The sequence below is a fragment of the Argiope bruennichi genome, chromosome 7, assembly GCF_947563725.1.
Source record: "Argiope bruennichi chromosome 7, qqArgBrue1.1, whole genome shotgun sequence".
Lineage (NCBI taxonomy): Eukaryota > Metazoa > Arthropoda > Arachnida > Araneae > Araneidae > Argiope > Argiope bruennichi.
Window position 1 is genome coordinate 110,376,452 of NC_079157.1, and position 8,943 is coordinate 110,385,394.

An 8,943-nucleotide genomic window follows, 5' to 3' on the forward strand; every position below is an offset into this window, starting at 1 on the left:
TCTCGGAGGAGGGGGGGGGGGAGTTAACACATTTATTAGACAAAGTTTTGAGGACACCATTCTATATGTTTTAATAGTGATTTTAAAATCATGAAAACTCAAGAAAGCAGGTAAATATCAATAAAATCGATTCATTTAATGTCTGTTACATAACAATATATATATATATATATATATATATATATATATATATATATATATATATATATATATATATATATATATATATATATATATATATATATAGCTGCTCAGAAAAACATCTATTCACAGTTTGTCGTGCTCTGGAATGAGAAGATTCTAATAGGGATTTTAATATTAAATAGAGCGGCGTATTTAATGTATATCAAGTGGTTATGAATATATTAATGAATATACTCATCATAACAAAAGTATTTGAACTTATTCCCAAAGGTTGCATATAAACGATGTTTAAAATTATCTCCTCATTTCTTATAATAAAAGTACAAAATCCTCTTTAGGTGGAATATTAGGATACAGATATTAAGTATTATCATAAACCACCACTATATTTCCGTTTCGTGAAATATGAATCCTCATATGATAATTACATACCAATCTTCTAAATACAAAAACATGCAATAAATAAAAATCCGAGGCTGTTTTGTAGCGCAGAATTTTGTGTTTGCGTGTGAATTTCCTCACTCGAAAAATTACTTATGACAATTGAATAATATCTCTAGAAAATGTATTAAGAATGGTTTTACTGAAGAGTCTTGTCTGTAGCATTTGAAAAAGAAGAATAAACAAAAATTAAATAATAAATTACATTGTTTTATTTATTTGCTTATAACATCTCTACTGCTTATTAAATGAAGAAAATTTGCGTTTATGCTGATAAATAATTATATGCATTGAAATTTTAGAATAACTATAAAAAAATCATCGGTAATTTTCTTTTGAATTGGATCCCTTTTATACTTCCATAAAAGGAATAATTTAAAATGTATTATTGAAAATAATTAAAACCTGAGGGTATCTCAATTGGCATTGATAGAAATTCTCTAAATTAGCTTTTCATTGATAATTTGTAGTTTGAGGAATCTTTATTATTAGTCAATCGAATAGAAAAAAAATACATAGAAAAAATATATAAAAGTATAAATTGATGAATTGGCTATCCAAAAGTCTACACCAGGATACATTATAGAATAACGATTGGAGATATGGTGGAACTTGAAACACTGATTATTTGCAATGTGGTAAAAATTTATTAATCTTAGATGAAAAAATTTAAATAAGAGGTTATAGGTATTAAAAAAATATTTGTAAAATGAGCCTTCTGACGCTATAATAGCTTATTTAAATCAAATACTTTTTTTTTTCAAAAACGCTTTATATTCGTTTTTATAGTATCAGCAAAATCTTTGGAATTCCACATAATATGTAGAATCAAATACATAATATTATGGAATTAAATACATAATATGTAGAAGGAAATATCTGATAAAATTTTTAGATCGATATCCAGACTATTTTTGAAAAAAATTGAAAAAAAAAATGAAGAAAAAAAAATATTTTACTTTGTGGCGACTAATTTTCTAAAAATAATAAATAGTAACATTCGGTAATGTACAATAATTGGCATTGGGAAATAAAATCAGTTTTAATTATTGAAATAAAGAGTTAACTTTAAATTTTAGAGCTTATTTTTATAAAACACACCATTATGACATCATTTGAAACGTACAAAAACGCTTTTAGAATAGGCAAGCTTTTGTTTTTGTTATTGTTTTTCAATTATCGAATTCTGACTGGTGGAAAAGCATTTATAAGCAATTTTCAATAATTCTATTTTTACCAAAGAAGTCAAATTTAAAAAAAAATAATCCAGAAATTGGGTTGAAATTTTTTACTCTGATATTCACTTGTACATAAAAAGCATTTAAATAAAATTCCAAAAATTTCGACCTTATTTTTTAAAAAATGAAATATATTTTTTCAAATTTACGTTTTTTTATAAATTTACTGCTGATGTAAATAACTGTTGTAATATTCGACAGCTCATTTTATAAATCTTTTTTAAAATCTAAAACTTTTAAATTTGAATTTTTCGTTTTAACTTGTACTCCTTGTCCAGGTAACATATGCGGATACGAACTTAAAGAACTGTTTCTTTTTTAATAATAAACTCAGAATTAAAAGCTAAATAATTTCTGTTATGTATTTTATCATACTATGATTTCATTTCAATTTAGCTGGACTGTATTGCTATTTCGTAATTGTGATGCTTTCCGTGCCGTAATTTCAGTAACTTTTTTTAAAGAAAAGTAGCCATGACTTATCTCAACTTAAAATTGAAAAAATTATCTAATCAGTTAGACCTGTTTTATTCTCCCCTCTGATTTATTCAATGTTTTAAGATTCCATTTTTATTTATAATCGTATTAATTTGTATACAAATTAATACGTTTGATATTTTCAGTGGATGAAATGAAAATATCTAAGCATATAAGCACAATTACTTAAAACGTGAATATAACATTTTCCTTATCGTAAAATAAATAAATATTACACAAAGTAAATAAATATTAGAATCAAAAATAAATGTTACACGAAGTAAATAAATATTAGATTCAAAAATAAATGTTACATGAAGTAAATAAACATTCGAATCAAAAATAAATAGCCTTCTTTTCTATGTGAATGCTAACAAGCAAATAAAAAAAATTCTAGATTATACAACATATATTATAAAGAATTACAGATTAAAAACTAAAAAGAAGAAAAACGAAATTCGAACCTTTAATTCAAAACAATGTAGCGTGATAACATTTTTATGCTTCATTCATTTGTCTTTATTTTATTTTTAAAAATTTACTTTTATAGTCATTTATAAAAAAGAATAACTTTAATATTTACATACATTTACAAATATTTTACTTTGAGCCATTTAACAATCAACTTCGTCTTTACCTCTTTTAAGCATTCCATCATTTTTTCAAGCATGTTGCCACTCTATACATTTCAAATATGATAATAAAGTAAAATGTTTTAGTCCTTATTATAATACTTCCGATCCGTTAACTACGCTTTGAATTAGATAGCAGCTATTGCATGCAGGCTTAAATTGTGTTAAATATCGCCATAAGCATATGAGTATAAAGATAACTAAAATAATGAAAGTTATTGTTATAAAATGTATTAGTAATTATTTTATTAATTAATTAAAACTAGAAAAAAATTATAAGGAAATAGAATTGATTGTACTGAGAAGCTTTTTCTGAAATTTTAAAATGGAATAAAAATGGTTATTGTGCGATAACGCTGTTCGAAGTTATTAAGAAATATCTCTAAAATCTCAATTAATTCTAAAATGAAAAATCCAAATAGTTTTGAAACCTCTTTTTTGGGTAGCCCTTACTATTTTAATGCAAACTGCGTGCAAAATTTAGAGCCTGTAATGGTCTGCGCTATATAGAGTTTTAAAACTATATTTTCATTATATATCTCAAAATTAAGGATAACATATTAGTTTATATATATTATCATTTAAAAAATCTTTAAAAATATGACTCGCTATCTGTCTATCTTTATAACTTCTTCTCAAATAGTCAAGAGAATCAAGATATATCTACTAAAAAAATAATTATTCTTATAGACGAATTTCAAAAAAAAAAAAAAAAAAAAAAAAAAAATGTCTACAATTTTTTTATCAAATCCTATCAAATTTTATCTATCTTTTTTGCTATATTTATGAATATTATTAACAGAACTTTTGTTGCCCTCGCAGAGTGATCTACATTTCATAAAGCAAAAGAGTGTATTTTGCTTTATTGATGTCATTCTACGTCTCATTGATTCAAAACACACAGTAAAAATTTTTTTAATAATCGAGGATTACTACTTTATCACAATGAGATGGGGAAATGAAACACCTAAGGCTACCTCTCCAAAGTTGAATACTACTCTTCTGCCATTCAATTTGCACCTTCCAATTAATCTCATATATAAAAATCTCGTGTCACGGTGTTTGTGCTCGTACTCCTCCGAAACAACTCGACCGATTTTTATGAAATTTTTTATGTGTATTTGGTAGGTATGAGAATAGGTCGTAAAGTATATTTCATAACGCTAGGTAATTAGGGTCTCGCTATCCACGTTCAACGTACGCTGATGAGATCAACACTTGCTTGAAATCATCGCCACTGTGGCGTAATGTTGAAAAAGTCCAGTTAAAAATAAACATGCGCGTCCAAATACTACAAAGTCCATCTGCTGACACATTCTCGGACCAATTGTTAGATATCGGCGATGGAAAAGTTGCTGTCCATGAAATTACTGGATGCATAAAATTGCCCACTAATTTCTGCACTGTCGTTAATTCGCAAAACGCTCTCATTGACCGCATATTTCCCGATGTAAGCACACAATACATAAATCATGCGTGGCTGGCAGAAAGAGCCATTTTGGCAGCAAAAAATGTGGACGGCGACGATTTAAACTTCAAAATACAGCAGTTGTTGCCAGGCGACTTGATATCATAAAAATCGATCGATACAGTTTGCGATGCTAACGAAGCTGTAAATTATCCAACAGAGTTTTTGAACTCACTGGATTTATCGAAAAACATTATCGAAGCCACCATTTTGAATGGCAAATTTCCAGCCGAAAATGTTTTGCTGCCACGAATTCCAATGATTCTCACAGACGTGCCAATTGAATTCAAACGCGTTCAATATCCTATTAGATTGGTATTCGCAATTACAATCAATAAGTCGCAAGGTCAAACAATGTCAGTTTGAGGCTTAGATTTGGGCACACCATGTTTTTCACACGGACAATTATATGCGACATGTTCTTGCGTGGGCAAATCGTCGAGTTTAGGGATTGCAATACCGGACCAAAATTTCAATACCGGTATTCGGTATTTCTTAAATTTTAATACCGGTATTAGAAATTTTAGAAAAAGGAAGAAAACACAGGTGTTTTTTTTTTTTTTTTTTGCCAGTTTTGTTAGAGAGTGTAAATATCACAAAAAATAATCTGTAACTTATAAATTATAACTGTATATAATCACAAAAAAGTATAGAAACATCTTATTTATTTAAATCACAAAAAAAGTGTAAATATCACTATTCAGTCTGTGGTACTATTACAAATTTTTGAAATGTGATCTTAAAAAACATAATGCATCAATTCTACTATCATTAACTCTGAAAAGTAATTTTGTGTAAAAATTACCAGCTGTCGAAAACGCTCTTTCGGCATCTACGTTAATTGGTGGTACTGTTAGCAATGCGCGATATACTTTTTCCAAGTACTTACTTACCTCTAAATCCCTCATCTTCAAATTAATCGATTTCCTGTCGGATGGTTTTGGATATAGCTGATTTCTGTACTGTATTTTGGTTCGTTGAAATTTTATTTATCACTAATTCTAATTTTTGTTCAAGAGACAATTCCTTTTCACTATCGACAGTAGTGACATCATAATCTTCGATAATTGAACCGAATTCTGAATGTGGATAGGTTTGTGGGAAAAAAATTTTAAGAAACTTTACTCTAACTTAATCAGATTTGAATTGGTTATTTTCTTTTCTTCTTTTCATTTTCATTTTTAAAATCATTAGAATTATCTAAATAAAATAAGACATTTTCTATTTCGGTATGCCTTTCTTCTGTGCGATTTTTCAATGTATTATATAATTCTTCAAATAGTGATGTGTGCTGTTTTTTCAGTGACTGCAACATGAAATTTATTGTTGCATTAGCTGTTAATAAATTAAAATCTCTCCGACATAATGCCTTTATAGTCAGTTTTATTGGAAATAGAGCTGATATAGTTCTGGATATTAAGTCGAATTCACTATCTGAAAAATTAATTTGCAGGTTTAAGTCGATGATTGCTTTTTGGATTGGATTTCTCAGTTTCAAAAATCGTTCCATCATTAGGAGTAAACTGTTGTTTTAGAATCTAATATTAACATATATTCTGTTTTATTTTCAGTTAGTATATATTTTAGTAATATATCCTTTTTATAGGGGAACGTTTAAATATTTTAACATTTTTTCGAACTTTATAAATTATAGGAAGCAATTCTTGATAGGTTCATATTTCATCCTCATTAGCAATATCTTCTTCAACAATTACATTGTCATTATCTTCATTGTCAATATCACTCTCACTCTTACTCTTTTCTAAGTTGGGTTCCGAAGTTTCTATATCCACAGTATTTGGATTCTTCTGTTCTTTATATTTTTGGTATAATGCATCTATTACTCCTAATTGAATTCCATGTGCATAGCACAACTGCTGATTTGCACGAATCCATTTTCCAACTTTTTTCATAATTGTTGCTCCATCAGTCGTTATGGATACAATATCTTCTTTCAGGGATAATCCATGTTTCGCTAATTTAGATTTAAGCAATTAATTAAGCTATTAAATAGCTAATTAATTTCGCCCGTTAGGGAGACATAAAAACAAAAGCGTATACTATATTGCTATGTTCGCGATACCGGAATATATATTGGAAACAATTTTAAAAATTTCTAGTAAATACCGAAAAACCGGTATTTCAACTTGTGAATACCGGTATTACGAAATTGTACAAATGGCTTAAAATACCGGTATTGCAATCCCTAGTCGAGTTTATTTGTATTGGCTAAGGACGGACTGATAAAAAATATCGTACACTCAATCGCTCTTCGAAATGAATATTGATTTTCTTTATTTCATTTTTATACTTTAGAATAAAAAATATATTATTTTTTTCACTTTACGTTTAACTTTTAAGATATCAAACAATGTATATGTTCGAATGATTGCATCGAGAAAATGAATGGTTGGTGTTTTTTTTGTTTTTATCGGCGATCATCGTCTACAGCGCTCCATTCCTCTTTCTGTCATAGATCCCATCCCCACACACTTACAATACATTTGTTATTTTTTAAGTAACCACCAAAATATTCACTTGAAATATTATATGGCAGAACAACGTTTGCCAGGTCAACTAGTATTTCATAAATTTCTCAATAACAAAATATTATAACTAATTTTAAATTCAGGAATATCGATATTTATGGTGTTTATTAATTTTCAGATTTTGGAAGATCAACATTAAAATTCATCAAAATCTCAAAGTCAAATTTTGCGAACGATACTTTCTTTTTACTTCGTAAATTAGAAGGATATATTCTATACATTTTTTTAAATATAATTTCCTGTCGATAAATTGGAAGGTGAAGACAGATTCTTTTTGAAAGAAGATATAAAGAAAAGAACATTTCACTTCCCCCCTTTCCATTATTTCTCTTCTAATTTCCTTAAAATTTCAACTATGAGAATGAAATAAAATGTAAAAGAATGCAATATATGGAGCACTCCAACAAGGTGTTAAACGCATAGATTAAAAAGTAGTTGAAGTTAGGGTTGAAAAATCCTTTTTCAGCCATAATATCCATAAAATTGTAGTTGTCTCAAAACTCTATGATGAATCCATAATCTGTCGAATTTGCATTATCTTTCCAAATTCAGTCGAAAAAGAATTGTGGGGCAACTGAAAACTTCGACCGACACTATTTTCACTTACTTTTAGATAAATGGCTTATCAATGAATTTGTCCGAGTTTTCACACCTTCTTACAATATATCACTGGCCATTCAAATCTAGTCAAAATTCAAAATTTTCCTAGTTATAGTATATTTATAACCAGATATAGATATAAAATCTTAATCTAATTTTTTCTTCTTACTTTTTATCTAGATGTGGAAATTGTAATTGAATGATAAGGATGTGTATGGGTATATGTAATGATGTGTATGGGCATTAAAGGTACTCTATGATTACATCAAATGAACTTAGAAAAATAATTGTTTTTAAAGGAATATTAAAGTTCAAATAAAATTCAACGTTTACTTTTATACCATTTCGGTATTTTGATTCTAAAATAACTCTTTATATGCTTTCTGATTAAAAGTTTTATAAACATTTCATTGCAGTTCTTGTTTTCAGCTATAAAAAATTTAGAACTAATTGAAAGCGTGAGAATTGGAAGTCAGTTTATCATGAATACAGATTCTTAAAAGTTTACATTTTTCCAATTTGATATATTTCTGTATATAACACATTTCTTAACTCTTTTCGAATCAAACTGAATAAATAAAAAGCATTTATATGCGTAAAGTTAGTTACTTCAATTGTAATTTTATTCTCTTATCGCATTTTGCTTTTAATCAGAATTACTATTCGTTAACTTGAGAAACATTTTAAATAATTATACTAAAAAATTATTCTGATTATTATAACTTCGAAAAAAGAATTTACATTTTGTTCCGAGGAAAAATTCCAATTCTTAATTGATAAGGTTTTCCACAAAATGGCAAATAAGTAATTGCAGTAAATATACATTAAACTAACGAAAAAAGTACGAAATGCGATCCATAATCACACCAGTACCAAACTTTTTAATCTTACGTTGATTCTTAATAACCAAAGAGATTTCTGCGGCCACATATTGGCTTTAGCTGTATCAAGTTATTAAAAAAAGAGATCAGCCAAAATTTTAAAGCTGCGCACAAATTTATGAAAAATATTTCGATATCACTTCTCCAATAATTAAATTGTTAGTAAATAAGAGAGTTGTATTAATACGTTTGTTATTAAACAGATATCACATCAATGCGAGAAATGTTAGTGAAGCAAGAGGGGCATTAGAGTCCGCCCGATGGTGAAAGCAGTGGTGTAGCGTTTGGGATGCATAGTAAGTAGGGATTGCAATACCGGACCAAAATTTCAATACCGGTATTCGGTATTTTTTAAATCTTAATACCGGGATACCGGTTTTAATACCGGTATTAGAAATTTTAAAAAAAGAAAGAAAACACAGGTGTTTCTTTGTTTTATTTGCCAGTTTTGTTAGAGAGTGTAAATATCACAAAAATAATATGTTACTTATAAATTATAACAGTATATAATCA